The sequence below is a fragment of the Eurosta solidaginis genome, chromosome 5 (assembly GCF_040869045.1).
Source record: "Eurosta solidaginis isolate ZX-2024a chromosome 5, ASM4086904v1, whole genome shotgun sequence".
NCBI lineage: Eukaryota > Metazoa > Arthropoda > Insecta > Diptera > Tephritidae > Eurosta > Eurosta solidaginis.
The window spans coordinates 114300607-114317423 of record NC_090323.1 but is presented as its reverse complement, the minus strand read 5'-3'; the positions used below and the strand labels follow the sequence as shown (position 1 = coordinate 114317423).

At 38.1% G+C, this 16817-nt stretch overlaps 1 protein-coding gene across 1 annotated transcript in view; it reads right to left on the bottom strand.

Moving 5' to 3' along the window:
- LOC137254259 (leucine-rich repeat-containing protein 15-like) overlaps positions 1-16817 on the bottom strand; it is a 1016997-nt gene that overhangs the window by 806771 nt on the left and 193409 nt on the right. The window lies entirely within an intron of this gene.

Here is a 16817-nt window from a genome sequence, read left to right as displayed (position 1 = left end):
AAAGCGACGAAACTTGGTAGATGGGTTGACGTTATGACGCAGAATAGAAAATTAGTAAGATTTTGGACAATGGGCGTGGCACCGCCCACTTTTACAAGAAGGTAATTTAAAAGTTTTGCAAGCTGTAATTTGGCAGTCGTTGAAGATATCATGATGAAATTTGGCAGGAACGTTACTACTATTACTTTATATGTGCTAAATAAAAATTAGCAAAATTGGATGAAGAACACGCCCACTTTTTAAAAAAAAAATTTTTTAATTCAAATTTTAACAAAAAATTAAATATCTTTACTGTATATAAGTAAATTAAGTCAAAATTCAACTCCAGTAATGATATGATGCAACAAAATACAAAAATAAAAGAAAATTTCAAAATGGGCGTGGCTCCGCCCATTTTCATTTAGTTTGTCTAGAATACTTTTATTGCCATAAGTCGAACAAAAATTTACCAATCCTTCTCAAATTTGGGAGAAGCATAAATTCTATGACGGTAACTGTTCTCTGTGAAAATGGGCGAAATCGGTTGAAGCCACGCCCAGTTTTTATACACAGTCCACCGTCTGTCCTTCCGCTCGGACATTAACACATTAACTTGAGCAAAATCCGATATATCTTTACTAAACTTAGCCCACGTACTTACCTGAGCTCACTTTTTCTTGGTATAAAAAATGGGCGAAATCTGACCATAACCACGCCCACTTTATCGATATCAAAAATTACGAAAAATGAAAAAAATGCCATAATTCTATACCAAATACGAAAAAAGTGATGAAACATGGTAACTGGATTAGTTTATTGACGCAAAATATAACTTTGGAAAAAACTTTGTAAAATGGGTGTGACACCTACCATATTAAGTAGAAGAAAATGAAAAAGTTCTACAAGGCGAAATCAACAGCCCTTGGAATCTTGGCAGGAATACTGTTAGTGGTATTGCATATATAAATAAATTAGCAGTACCCGACAGATGATTTTCTGGATCACCTGGTCCACATTTTGGTCGATATCGCGAGAACGCCTTCACATATACATCTAAGGGCCACTCGCTTTTAAAACCCTCATTAATACCTTTAATTTGATATCCATATCGTACAAAAACATACCAGAGCCACCCCTGTCCCACCCTAATGGCGATATCTCGAAAAGGCGTCCACCTATAGACCTAATGCCCCCTCCCTCTTAAAATGCTCAGTAACACCTTTCGTTTGGTACCCATATCGTACAAACATTCTAGAGTCACCCCTGGCCCACCCTAATGGCGATATCTCGTAAAGGCGTCCACCTATAGACCTAATGCCCACTCCCTCTTAAAATGCTCAGTAACAGCTTTCGTTTGATACCCATATCGTACAAACATTCTAGAGTCACACCTGGCCCACCCTAATGGCGATATTTCGAAAAGGCGTCCACCTATAGAACTAAGGATTACTCCCTTTTAAAATACTCATTACCACCTTTCATTTGATACCCATATCGTACAAACACATTCTAGAGTCACCCTGGCCCACCCTAATGGCGATATCTCGAAAAGGCGTCCACCTATAGACCTAATGTCCACTCCCTCTTAAAATGCTCAGTAACACCTTTCGTTTGATACCCATATCGTACAAACATTCTAGAGTCACCCCTGGCCCACCCTAATGGCGATATCTCGAAAAGGCGTCCACCTATAGACCTAATGTCCACTCCCTCTTAAAATGCTCAGTAACACCTTTCGTTTGATACCCATATCGTACAAACATTCTAGAGTCACCCCTGTCCCACCCTAATGGCGATATCTCGAAAAGGCGTCCACCTATAGACCTAATGCCCACTCCCTCTTAAAATGCTCAGTAACACCATATCGTACAAACACATTCTAGAGTCACCCCTGGCCCACCCTAATGGCGATATCTCGAAAAGGCGTCCACCTATAGACCTAATGCCCACTCCCTCTTAAAATGCTCAATAACACCTTTCGTTTGATACCCATATCGTACAAACATTCTAGAGTCACCCCTGGCCCACCCTAATGGCGATATCTCGAAAGGGCGTCCACCTATAGACCTAATGCCCACTCCCTCTTAAAATGCTCAGTAACACCTTTCGTTTGATGCACATATCGTACAAACACATTCTAGAGTCACCCCTGGCCCACCCTAATGACGATATCTCGAAAAGGCGTCCACCTATAGACCTCATACCCACTCCCTCTTAAAATGCTCAGTAACACCTTTCGTTTGATACCCATACCGTACAAACATTCTAGAGTCACCCCTGGCCCACCCTAATGGCGATATCTCGAAAAGGCGTCCACCTATAGACCTAATGCCCACTCCCTCTTAAAATGCTCAGTAACACCTTTCATTTGATTCCCATATCGTACAAACACATTCTAGAGACACCCCTGGTCCACCTTTATGGCGATATCTCGAAACGGCGTCCACCTATGGAACTAAGGATCACTCCTTTTCAAAATACTCATTAACAGCTTTCATTTGATACCCATATCGTACAAACACATTATAGAATCACCCCTGGTCCACCTTAATGGGGACATCTCGAAAAGGCGTCCACCGATAGACCTAAGGCCCACTCCCTCTTAAAATGCTCAGTAACACCTTTCATTTGATACCCATATCGTACAAACAAATTCTAGAGTCAGCCCTGGTCTACCTTTATGGCGATATCCCTAAATGGCGTTCATCCATAGAACTATGGCCTACTCTCTCTTAAAATACTCTTTAATACCTTTCATTTGATACACATGTTATACAACCACATTGCAGGGTTACCCCAGATTGATTTTCCTTATTTTGTCTCCATAGCTCTCAACTGAGTATGTTATGTTCGGTTACACCCGAACTTAGCCTTCCTTACTTGTTATGCCTTGACCTTTTCCTACTCTAAAAGTACAAAAAAAAATCTCCTTTTTTTCCTATTTGTTTCTCACACATTCAATGACAACCCACAATCCTATTTATTTAATATTTAATCACGTATAGTGAGGCTATATACTAGACTGGGTTGGTCCCCATACAAAAAAAAAGTTGCTAATGTCCGCCCCTAAATTTAAAGATTATGTTGAGAGGGTTTCGGAAGATTTTTTTAATTTTTTTTTTTTGATCCTTCGAAATACAGCCGAAAAGGTTTTTTCGTTGTAACTTGGTTATTGGATGTCCGATTTTTAAAATTGATATGCCATTATTTTGGCCTTGAGAAGCTTCACATTTCCGTTTAATGTCCTTTTAAGCTATGATTAGAGCAGCTAACAAAATTTTATCCACTAATACATTTGATTAATTTGAATTAATGACGCCTCATTCATGAATAATTATTGATGGATTACATAAAAAAAAATTTGTGCCACATCATCTAAATGATTTTTGGACTATGAGCTGAAAATAAAATTAACACAGAATATTTACTATTTATCATGTATGTAATCATATATGTAATACTTCTATATTGCTACAAAAGGCTAGGTACATTCCCAAACATCAGAGTGCCGATATATTACTGTTTAAATGTTTTTGTTTTTGTGTTCAATAACCGAATGTACCTAAATTAAAATTTTTTCTTGTCACACTTATGCTTCTACAATCACAAAAATTGTTATCAGTTTTGCCAGCTTGACGCGACTAAATCGAATATCACAATGAAAATAACTTTAGAGCTCTCAGCAACAGCTTTTATTTGATATCTATATTACCCACATATTCTAGAGGTATCCGGGTCCACGTTTTGGTCTATATCTAGAGACCCTAGTCACCCAGCAGTATAATATATTACTCTGTACTAAAGCAATCATCCACAGCTTCAATTTGATACTCATAATGTAAAAACACATCCTAGTGTTACCCTCATTCACGTTTTGGTCTATATCACGAGACCCCAGTCACCAATAAGTATGAAAACTACACTGTACTAAATCACTCATCAACAGGGGATTCAAGGGGTTGTGTAGCGCAATATATAGCTTCTCCAACCCAATTGTCAACCTCACCTTCGAGCGGCGAATCCCGTTTCACTAACAGACGAGGCTCTGGCGACCCCAAGCTCCTCATGGAACTTGGGGGTGGGGAGGGAGGGATGGCCTGAAGGTTCAATGTGGCCATATAAATCGTTCCCGAGATGGTCGGGCCAGCACCTTAATGGTGCTGTGTTACCGGAGCGTATCGGATCTATATCCGACAAAGGACCATCACATCGATAACACTCCCCAAAGCCTTCGGGGAGTAACCTAATCGCTACAACACCAACAACAACAACTCATCAACAGCTTTCGTTTGATATCCATACTGTATAAACTTTGTCTAGGCATTCACGGGCCCACGTTTAGGCCTATATCTCGACTAGGGTACCCAGTGGTATGAAAAGGAGAAAAAATCCGTTCTAGTTGGCTAATGATAGGTGAAAGGGTCAGGATTCACCTCACTCATGTCTGCCTGGGGTGGTTTAAAAATTTTTTTCTTTCACACTAGTGGCATCGCCAAAAATTCCAATGACGTTGACGATTTTTAAATATCACATGGCTCATCTCATCTGCTGACTTGGGGTTTCTGTCATTGTGCTTGCATAGATATTGTCAAAAGGAGATGGCAAGCGCAAAATGTAACCAATGCATTGGCAATTATGCACTGTCGTGTTGGTAAAATTTTACCTAATTTAGCGCACAATGTTCCCACAACACGCAAAAGTTGCAAAGTTTTACGCTTTCTCTACGTTCCATTCGCCTAACATCAGCACAAAGATTCTGACAGTCGGAACGCGACATGTGTAACGCTGTAGAGATGAGCTAACCATAATATTGGACCATTCGATTATGGCCGCCACAGTTAGATAACTGCGTTTTTCCATCCCTATAATGGAATGGAATTTTTTCTTGAATAGCTTGACGGCGTGGGACGCCATTGGCCAAAAAATCAAAAAGTAATTGGCAAGCATCGTGGTCAGTTGGTCGCGAAATAAAGCCGCTTTAGAGAAAACAAGTAAGGAAGGCTAAGTTCGGGTGTAACCGAACATAACATACTCAGTTGAGAGCTATGGAGACAAAATAAGGAAAATCAATCTGGGGTAACCCTGCAATGTGGTTGTATAACATGTGTATCAAATGAAAGGTATTAAAGAGTATTTTAAGAGAGAGTAGGCCATAGTTCTATGGATGAACGCCATTTAGGGATATCGCCATAAAGGTAGACCAGGGCTGACTCTAGAATTTGTTTGTACGATATGGGTATCAAATGAAAGGTGTTACTGAGCATTTTAAGAGGGAGTGGGCCTTAGGTCTATCGGTGGACGCCTTTTCGAGATGTCCCCATTAAGGTGGACCAGGGGTGATTCTATAATGTGTTTGTACGATATGGGTATCAAATGAAAGCTGTTAATGAGTATTTTGAAAAGGAGTGATCCTTAGTTCCATAGGTGGACGCCGTTTCGAGATATCGCCATAAAGGTGGACCAGGGGTGTCTCTAGAATGTGTTTGTACGATATGGGAATCAAATGAAAGGTGTTACTGAGCATTTTAAGAGGGAGTGGGCATTAGGTCTATAGGTGGACGCCTTTTCGAGATATCGCCATTAGGGTGGGCCAGGGGTGACTCTAGAATGTTTGTACGGTATGGGTATCAAACGAAAGGTGTTACTGAGCATTTTAAGAGGGAGTGGGTATGAGGTCTATAGGTGGACGCCTTTTCGAGATATCGTCATTAGGGTGGGCCAGGGGTGACTCTAGAATGTGTTTGTACGATATGTGCATCAAACGAAAGGTGTTACTGAGCATTTTAAGAGGGAGTGGGCATTAGGTCTATAGGTGGACGCCCTTTCGAGATATCGCCATTAGGGTGGGCCAGGGGTGACTCTAGAATGTTTGTACGATATGGGTATCAAACGAAAGGTGTTATTGAGCATTTTAAGAGGGAGTGGGCATTAGGTCTATAGGTGGACGCCTTTTCGAGATATCGCCATTAGGGTGGGCCAGGGGTGACTCTAGAATGTGTTTGTACGATATGGTGTTACTGAGCATTTTAAGAGGGAGTGGGCATTAGGTCTATAGGTGGACGCCTTTTCGAGATATCGCCATTAGGGTGGGACAGGGGTGACTCTAGAATGTTTGTACGATATGGGTATCAAACGAAAGGTGTTACTGAGCATTTTAAGAGGGAGTGGACATTAGGTCTATAGGTGGACGCCTTTTCGAGATATCGCCATTAGGGTGGGCCAGGGGTGACTCTAGAATGTTTGTACGATATGGGTATCAAACGAAAGGTGTTACTGAGCATTTTAAGAGGGAGTGGACATTAGGTCTATAGGTGGACGCCTTTTCGAGATATCGCCATTAGGGTGGGCCAGGGTGACTCTAGAATGTGTTTGTACGATATGGGTATCAAATGAAAGGTGGTAATGAGTATTTTAAAAGGGAGTAATCCTTAGTTCTATAGGTGGACGCCTTTTCGAAATATCGCCATTAGGGTGGGCCAGGTGTGACTCTAGAATGTTTGTACGATATGGGTATCAAACGAAAGCTGTTACTGAGCATTTTAAGAGGGAGTGGGCATTAGGTCTATAGGTGGACGCCTTTTCGAGATATCGCCATTAGGGTGGGCCAGGGGTGACTCTAGAATGTTTGTATGATATGGGTACCAAACGAAAGGTGTTTCTGAGCATTTTAAGAGGGAGGGGGCATTAGGTCTATAGGTGGACGCCTTTTCGAGATATCGCCATTAGGGTGGGACAGGGGTGGCTCTGGTATGTTTTTGTACGATATGGATATCAAATTAAAGGTATTAATGAGGGTTTTAAAAGCGAGTGGCCCTTAGATGTATATGTGAAGGCGTTCTCGCGATATCGACCAAAATGTGGACCAGGTGATCCAGAAAATCATCTGTCGGGTACTGCTAATTTATTTATATATGCAATACCACTAACAGTATTCCTGCCAAGATTCCAAGGGCTGTTGATTTCGCCTTGTAGAACTTTTTCATTTTCTTCTACTTAATATGGTAGGTGTCACACCCATTTTACAAAGTTTTTTCCAAAGTTATATTTTGCGTCAATAAACTAATCCAGTTACCATGTTTCATCACTTTTTTCGTATTTGGTATAGAATTATGGCATTTTTTTCATTTTTCGTAATTTTTGATATCGATAAAGTGGGCGTGGTTATGGTCAGATTTCGCCCATTTTTTATACCAAGAAAAAGTGAGCTCAGTTAAGTACGTGGGCTAAGTTTAGTAAAGATATATCGGATTTTGCTCAAGTTAATGTGTTAATGGCCGAGCGGAAGGACAGACGGTGGACTATGTATAAAAACTGGGCGTGGCTTCCACCGATTTCGCCCATTTTCACAGAGAACAGTTACCGTCATAGAATCTATGCTCCTACCAAATTTGAGAAGGATTGGTAAATTTTTGTTCGACTTATGGCAATAAAAGTATTCTAGACAAACTAAATGAAAATGGGCGGAGCCACGCCCATTTTGAAATTTTCTTTTATTTTTGTATTTTGTTGCATCATATCATTACTGGAGTTGAATTTTGACTTAATTTACTTATATACCGTAAAGATATTAAATTTTTTGTTAAAATTTGAATTAAAAAATTTTTTTTTTTAAAAAGTGGGCGTGTTCTTCATCCAATTTTGCTAATTTTTATTTAGCACATATAAAGTAATAGTAGTAACGTTCCTGCCAAATTTCATCATGATATCTTCAACGACTGCCAAATTACAGCTTGCAAAACTTTTAAATTACCTTCTTGTAAAAGTGGGCGGTGCCACGCCCATTGTCCAAAATCTTACTAGTTTCTATTCTGCGTCATAACGTCAACCCATCTACCAAGTTTCGTCGCTTTATCTGTCTTTTGTAATGAGTTATCGTACTTTTTCGGTTTTTCGAAATTTTCGATATCGAAAAAGTGGGCGTGGTTATAGTCCGATATCGTTCATTTTAAATAGCGATCTGAGATGAGTGCTCAGGAACCTACATACCAAATTTCATCAAGATACCTCAAAATTTACTCAAGTTATCGTGTTAACGGACGGACGGACGGACGGACGGACGGACGGACGGACGGACATGGCTCAATCAAATTTTTTTTCGATCCTGATTATTTTGATATATGGAAGTCTATATCTATCTCGATTCCTTTATATATGTACAACCAACCGTTATCCAATCAAACTTAATATACTCTGTGAGCTCTGCTCAACTGAGTATAAAAATGTGTGGTCATAGTGCATGAAAATATATATAATATAATCAATCGTGTATAGTGAACATTTTTGTTAAAACTAATGTGTATAGTTATGCACACACAAATATACTCACATATCTACATAGACTAAAGTGCAATTAATGTGCAAAAAAGGAATTTTCGAAATCAAGTGATTCGTAATCAACAGAAAATTTGCGGTGTCAATGAAATTCTTACCAGCTTACCTCTTATTAAAATCTTGAATAACCAATATTGAAGCAAGGCAAGCGTTACAAAAAGTTCAGGAGGGAAAGTAAGTCTTCTGATCGAATCTGGAGTGTGTGGTTTAGTGGTGCTGTGCCATTATTGAACCATCTTTTCTTCGTGTTGAATAAACGTGCTTCCAAGTTTTTGCATTGTTTCTTGAAAATGTGTGCTTCGTATCTCTTCGCCAGGTGAAACTGGTGCTTACTGAAACGTTTTTTTTTTACTAATTTGTAATTTGAGTTGTGCGGATATTCTAACTAACATCTATTCGAACAGCCACTAACGTTGCCAAAGCCTTATACACAACATATTAGGAAAACGTCTGCGTCAGGCTGATAATGTTCCACCTGAACTAAATAAGCAAGCCCAACCACCGTACATATTTACAATCCAGTATCACCATAAGCCGGCGGTCAACTCACGACTCCGGCCAAAACACAGGCGGACACAACTACCACCATCTCAACATCAACATCAGAAGGAAACGTAAGTAGACCAGTGCGCAATATGGGTAACAAAATCTTAATCCCATTAAACGCACTATCACGCTCTAAATTAAGCAGTAATAGCATAACACCCGAAGTCGCTTTTTCGAGCGAAATAGATGCCACACGCAGTGACCATAAACGCCACTTATTTTGCTTTTTTTTTTCTCTTTCCCCAGGAGCACCCAACTACCACCTGAACAGCCTTCTGCACCACCAACCGTGACAACAAAAAGGCAGAGGGCCATCTAAACGGCCTCCTGCACCACCAACAGTGACAACAAAAATGCAGAGGCCCACCTAAACGGCCTCCTGCAGCACCAGTAGTGACAACAAAAAAGCAGAAGCCCACCTAAACGGCCTCCTGCACCACCAACAGTGACAACAAAAAGGCAGAGATCTCCATAAAGGGCCTCCTGAAGCACCGGCTACGACAACGAGAACGACATCTAATGGGTGAGTTCGTTCCGTACTACGGACAAATTAGTAATATTATATCTTTTGTTAGACTATGTTATATTCTTATCTAATATGGCATTAAGACTTCAGAATAAGGAAATGGATTTTTTTTATTATTTCGAACCTAATTTCGAATTTTCAAACCCAATATCAGAAAGTTTAAAATTATTCGAATATTTGTTTAAGTATTAGAGTGCAAAATTTCGGATGTACGGACCTAGTTTCGAAAGTTCGAAATTTTGAAAACCTTTTCCAAGTTAATTTCGAAATTGGCAATGGCATAATTTAAATTGTAAAACATTTCGCGCGCATTGAATAATCTATTAGCGTTTTTTTTCTTCTTCTTTTTTTGAACTTATATTCGAGCAAGTTTTTGCATTAACTCATTAAAAGTTAGCAGGAGGCATTATAAAATAAGAAAATTACGCGCGAAGTGCTTTACAACAAATTGATACTGATACCAATTTATACCATTGGAATTTGTATTTTAGCTAGATTAATTGCTATAAAATTTGTATACCTTTAGTTTAGGAGTATACTTAGCTCAACAATTTTTTTTACTACAAACCCGTTTAAAAAAAAAAGTAATTATAATAAATAAGCTATATTTAAGCCAACTACTATTTAAATTTTTTTCCATAAATTTTGCTTCGGTTAAATAAAATTGAAAAATTTTAAAATAAGAAAAGGTTAAATGTTGAAAAACTTTTTCCATTTAATTTTTTTTTTATTTTTTTGTTTGCTGCAGTGAAAATTTGAATGCAAGGAATTTTTTTAGATAAATATAATTATTTTTTTTTCTTGTATAATGAAATGGACGCGCTTTGTTGCGCGCTTTTGAAGCGCATTAAAAAGTTATTTAGGCATTGGGTTGGCCAGTGTTGTGCTAGGCGAAAAGAGTAAATGAAATTTAATAAATAAAGATTAAAGCAGACAGCCAACTGTTTATTAAAGATTATACTTTTTCATATGTTTTTTTTTTGAAACCATTTGAATCTCATGCTTTTCCTAGCTGTTCAATTGCATACATATATTTTGAACATATGTAAATATATATATATATATATATATATATATATAATATTTATTAAAATCAGAAAGAAAATATTAATAAGAGTATGTTAGTAAAAATTTAAAGTATTCAAAATAAAAAGAGAACCACTTAAATATTAAAAAAACAAGTAAGGAAGGCTAAGTTCGGGTGTAACCGAACATAACATACTCAGTTGAGAGCTATGGAGACAAAATAAGGAAAATCAATCTGGGGTAACCCTGCAATGTGGTTGTATAACATGTGTATCAAATGAAAGGTATTAAAGAGTATTTTAAGAGAGAGTAGGCCATAGTTCTATGGATGAACGCCATTTAGGGATATCGCCATAAAGGTAGACCAGGGCTGACTCTAGAATTTGTTTGTACGATATGGGTATCAAATGAAAGGTGTTACTGAGCATTTTAAGAGGGAGTGGGCCTTAGGTCTATCGGTGGACGCCTTTTCGAGATGTCCCCATTAAGGTGGACCAGGGGTGATTCTATAATGTGTTTGTACGATATGGGTATCAAATGAAAGCTGTTAATGAGTATTTTGAAAAGGAGTGATCCTTAGTTCCATAGGTGGACGCCGTTTCGAGATATCGCCATAAAGGTGGACCAGGGGTGTCTCTAGAATGTGTTTGTACGATATGGGAATCAAATGAAAGGTGTTACTGAGCATTTTAAGAGGGAGTGGGCATTAGGTCTATAGGTGGACGCCTTTTCTAGATATCGCCATTAGGGTGGGCCAGGGGTGACTCTAGAATGTTTGTACGGTATGGGTATCAAACGAAAGGTGTTACTGAGCATTTTAAGAGGGAGTGGGTATGAGGTTTATAGGTGGACGCCTTTTCGAGATATCGTCATTAGGGTGGGCCAGGGGTGACTCTAGAATGTGTTTGTACGATATGTGCATCAAACGAAAGGTGTTACTGAGCATTTTAAGAGGGAGTGGGCATTAGGTCTATAGGTGGACGCCCTTTCGAGATATCGCCATTAGGGTGGGCCAGGGGTGACTCTAGAATGTTTGTACGATATGGGTATCAAACGAAAGGTGTTATTGAGCATTTTAAGAGGGAGTGGGCATTAGGTCTATAGGTGGACGCCTTTTCGAGATATCGCCATTAGGGTGGGCCAGGGGTGACTCTAGAATGTGTTTGTACGATATGGTGTTACTGAGCATTTTAAGAGGGAGTGGGCATTAGGTCTATAGGTGGACGCCTTTTCGAGATATCGCCATTAGGGTGGGACAGGGGTGACTCTAGAATGTTTGTACGATATGGGTATCAAACGAAAGGTGTTACTGAGCATTTTAAGAGGGAATGGACATTAGGTCTATAGGTGGACGCCTTTTCGAGATATCGCCATTAGGGTGGGCCAGGGGTGACTCTAGAATGTTTGTACGATATGGGTATCAAACGAAAGGTGTTACTGAGCATTTTAAGAGGGAGTGGACATTAGGTCTATAGGTGGACGCCTTTTCGAGATATCGCCATTAGGGTGGGCCAGGGTGACTCTAGAATGTGTTTGTACGATATGGGTATCAAATGAAAGGTGGTAATGAGTATTTTAAAAGGGAGTAATCCTTAGTTCTATAGGTGGACGCCTTTTCGAAATATCGCCATTAGGGTGGGCCAGGTGTGACTCTAGAATGTTTGTACGATATGGGTATCAAACGAAAGCTGTTACTGAGCATTTTAAGAGGGAGTGGGCATTAGGTCTATAGGTGGACGCCTTTTCGAGATATCGCCATTAGGGTGGGCCAGGGGTGACTCTAGAATGTTTGTACGATATGGGTACCAAACGAAAGGTGTTACTGAGCATTTTAAGAGGGAGGGGGCATTAGGTCTATAGGTGGACGCCTTTTCGAGATATCGCCATTAGGGTGGGACAGGGGTGGCTCTGGTATGTTTTTGTACGATATGGATATCAAATTAAAGGTATTAATGAGGGTTTTAAAAGCGAGTGGCCCTTAGATGTATATGTGAAGGCGTTCTCGCGATATCGACCAAAATGTGGACCAGGTGATCCAGAAAATCATCTGTCGGGTACTGCTAATTTATTTATATATGCAATACCACTAACAGTATTCCTGCCAAGATTCCAAGGGCTGTTGATTTCGCCTTGTAGAACTTTTTCATTTTCTTCTACTTAATATGGTAGGTGTCACACCCATTTTACAAAGTTTTTTCCAAAGTTATATTTTGCGTCAATAAACTAATCCAGTTACCATGTTTCATCACTTTTTTCGTATTTGGTATAGAATTATGGCATTTTTTTCATTTTTCGTAATTTTTGATATCGATAAAGTGGGCGTGGTTATGGTCAGATTTCGCCCATTTTTTATACCAAGAAAAAGTGAGCTCAGGTAAGTACGTGGGCTAAGTTTAGTAAAGATATATCGGATTTTGCTCAAGTTAATGTGTTAATGTCCGAGCGGAAGGACAGACGGTGGACTGTGTATAAAAACTGGGCGTGGCTTCCACCGATTTCACCCATTTTCACAGAGAACAGTTACCGTCATAGGATCTATGCTCCTACCAAATTTGAGAAGGATTGGTAAATTTTTGTTCGACTTATGGCAATAAAAGTATTCTAGACAAACTAAATGAAAATGGGCGGAGCCACGCCCATTTTGAAATTTTCTTTTATTTTTGTATTTTGTTGCATCATATCATTACTGGAGTTGAATTTTGACTTAATTTACTTATATACAGTAAAGATATTAAATTTTTTGTTAGAATTTGAATTAAAAAATTTTTTTTTTAAAAAGTGGGCGTGTTCTTCATCCAATTTTGCTAATTTTTATTTAGCACATATAAAGTAATAGTAGTAACGTTCCTGCCAAATTTCATCATGATATCTTCAACGACTGCCAAATTACAGCTTGCAAAACTTTTAAATTACCTTCTTGTAAAAGTGGGCGGTGCCACGCCCATTGTCCAAAATCTTACTAATTTTCTATTCTGCGTCATAACGTCAACCCATCTACCAAGTTTCGTCGCTTTATCTGTCTTTTGTAATGAGTTATCGTACTTTTTCGGTTTTTCGAAATTTTCGATATCGAAAAAGTGGGCGTGGTTATAGTCCGATATCGTTCATTTTAAATAGCGATCTGAGATGAGTGCTCAGGAACCTACATACCAAATTTCATCAAGATACCTCAAAATTTACTCAAGTTATCGTGTTAACGGACGGACGGACGGACGGACGGACGGACATGGCTCAATCAAATTTTTTTTCGATCCTGATTATTTTGATATATGGAAGTCTATATCTATCTCGATTCCTTTATATATGTACAACCAACCGTTATCCAATCAAACTTAATATACTCTGTGAGCTCTGCTCAACTGAGTATAAAAACAGGAAACAAAATAAACATCTACTTAGATTGAAGGTAAAAAAAAAAACAAGAAAAGAGGAGGAAAGATATATAAAATTAAAATTAATGTTAAGCCAGATAACATGAAGCAAAAGATAAAATAAAATGAAATAGAATAAAATAAAATACAATAAAATTGAGCTAAATATTCGACAAGGCATAAACTACCATATATAAAATTAAAATTAATGTTAAACTAAATAACATGAAATAAAAGGTAAAATAAAAGGAAATAAAATAGAATACAATAACATTGAACTAAATATTCAACAAAACCTAAACTACCATAGAATAAAATACAATAAATAATAAAGGTAGAATAGGATAAGATTAGAAAATAAAAGGACTGCCATACAAAACAGTGGGCAACGTATCCTAACTAATCTAGTTTTAGACTTAGTATGACAGTTTTTTTTACAACTTGTGTGTTGTATAACCTTTGAAAAGAATATGTAATACAGCCGTTTTTTAAATACACGCAACATTAATTTTTTTTTTATGCCTTAGGGTTCTCCTTAGCATACTTCAGTTAAGCCTTAGTATCATATCACTGGTATTTGTAACTAAGTTTATATAATGAAGTTTAAATAAATTTGTAATTTAAAATGGGAATTCTGACTTCCGCAATTATTTAGAAGGCACCTAGGGTAATTCATGTGAGGGGCCACCGAAATATAGGTGCGTCGGTGGCCATGGTTTTTGAGGGTGGGATAAGCACCGGGCGTCGCAACAACACCCGCGGCGCCCCCTATGTATGTTCGGCCTTTTATTTTATTTTTTATCTTTTCTCTAATTTTCGGTTTTTTTTCTTGTTTCCGCATTGCAACCGGACTTATCCGGTTTGAATATTCGTTCTTGGTTTCAGTATTCCGAGATTTCAGTTAATAAATTTCAGTTAGAGTTAAATTTAGATTCGAGTCTATTTGTCGGTTAAGTTTTCTTTTAGGTTTAGATTTATTTCTTTTTGAATTGGTGAGTTTTCAATTTGAATGTTTTAGCGGTCTGTCCGTGGCATCCGGTTCGACCGGAAGTCGTTTTATCTTCAAATTATGAGCGTTTTGAGTCGTCTCTGCGCTTCTGTCAGTTTTTTTTAAAGGCATGATAGCAATTTTTCTGTTTATGGCGCAGGAAAGCAAGGTTGGCAAGAACCCAACCCAGCCGGCATGACTAGCCACAGTGCACCACAATATCATGCCGACTGCCACACTTGCTGCCTCCACTAAAAATTCGTAACCATAACAACAGGTTGGATAAATGATGTATATTGGAACGATTTTCCATCATCCCTTGTTGTTGTTGTTGTAGCAATGTTTCGCCCCACCTAATAGCTGCGACCGATCACAAATTGTCATCAATATCCTCTAACGGGAGTCCAAGGAAACTTGCTGTTTCGACAGGGGTGGACCATAATGAAAGGGGTGTTAGAGGCATTGGTTCCACATTAAAATTAAAGAGATGGTTGGTGTCATGTGGGGACACATTGAAAGCGGGGCATACATTTTGTATGTCGGGGTTGATTCTGGATATGTAAGAGTTTAACCTGTTACAGTATCCAGAACGAAGCTGAGCCAGAGTGACTCGCGTTTCCCTGGGGAATATGCGTTCCTCTTCCGCAAGTTTTGGGTACTGTTCCCCGAGTAGTGGATTCACCGGGCAATTCCCGGCATAAAGGTCCCACAATAAAAGCAAAATTATTTATTATGAAGAAAAAAGCTTAAGTACTGGAACTAGCCAGAAGTATAAAACGCTGAAATGAATTTCAACGCGTAATTGTAGCTTTCCAAACATTGTAACTTTCTGAACATGTTGTTACATGTGTTAAAAACTAAACTTCATAATGACCATAGAAGCGTTCATGGACTTCCCTGCAAAAATTGTTGGATCGTGTGGTTCACCTATGTCATACTGAAGTACTTACCATTCTACTCCACTGTAATGCAGCAATGGACCACCTCATTTTTCTACACGAACATATTGAAAGCCGATCATTGAACGTTTTTAACGATTGTAATCACTACACAATGTTTTTTGGACTGTGGGTGCTCCATGGATTACTCTGATGTAATGCTGAGCTGGAGTATATGGTGCAGTCCTAGGATATCGCCATACATGGAGTACTCGCGATTTTTGCAGGGTTACTCCCGTAAAGATGAATGACTGCAACAATGCGTTTTGAATTTGGCAGAATTGTTGCCAAGATTTCGCGCTAGGGATTGTCTCAACGTCTAATGGTGCTGTTATGGAAGTGGCGTTTCCCCCAAAATTTATAATTTTTTATGATTTTTCGTAAATTTTAATGTATTGAATTTTGTAATTTTTGCACGTAATTTTTTTTTTTAAATAAATTTTGTATGTTTCAGTAATTAAAGTTTTTTTTTTGATTATAAACTTTTAAACGCATATTTTTTTCTTTTAGATATTTTTCAGTTTTTGAATTTTTTTTTGTAATTTTATTTTTGATTAAAAAAATGTTTTTGACTTTTTTTTATTTTAATCTTTTTGTAGGAATTTTTAAACTTTTTGTATTTTTTTTTGCAGATTTTTAGTGTTTTTAAAATTTTTTCCAAATTTTTATATTTTTTGTAATGGTTTTTAATGTTCTGTACTTTTTTTGTAATTTTTTGATTTTAAACTTTTTTTGTAATATTTTTTTTTAATTTTATAAATTTTGTAGAAAATTTATATATAAATATTTTTAAATTTTTGTTAAATGTTCATTTTAGGAACTGACCTCCAGTTTCCACGCCTGTTGGGAGGCTTGCCTACTCGCCACTCTCCAATTTTGCAGGGCTTCGGCCCACGGTCGCCATTTATAGATCCATTTACGGATCTATATAAAAGTTCTGCACGCACCCAAATATGTGAAAACTCGCACTTACTCACTTAGTTGTTATTTTAATCTTTCGCAATAAATAAAACTGATTTTCCAGAGGGGGAGTTGCTAGCTACAATTTAATGCAGTGAATTACTATGGCACTACAGAGGATCGGATATGAGAATGCACTCGGAATTTTTTTC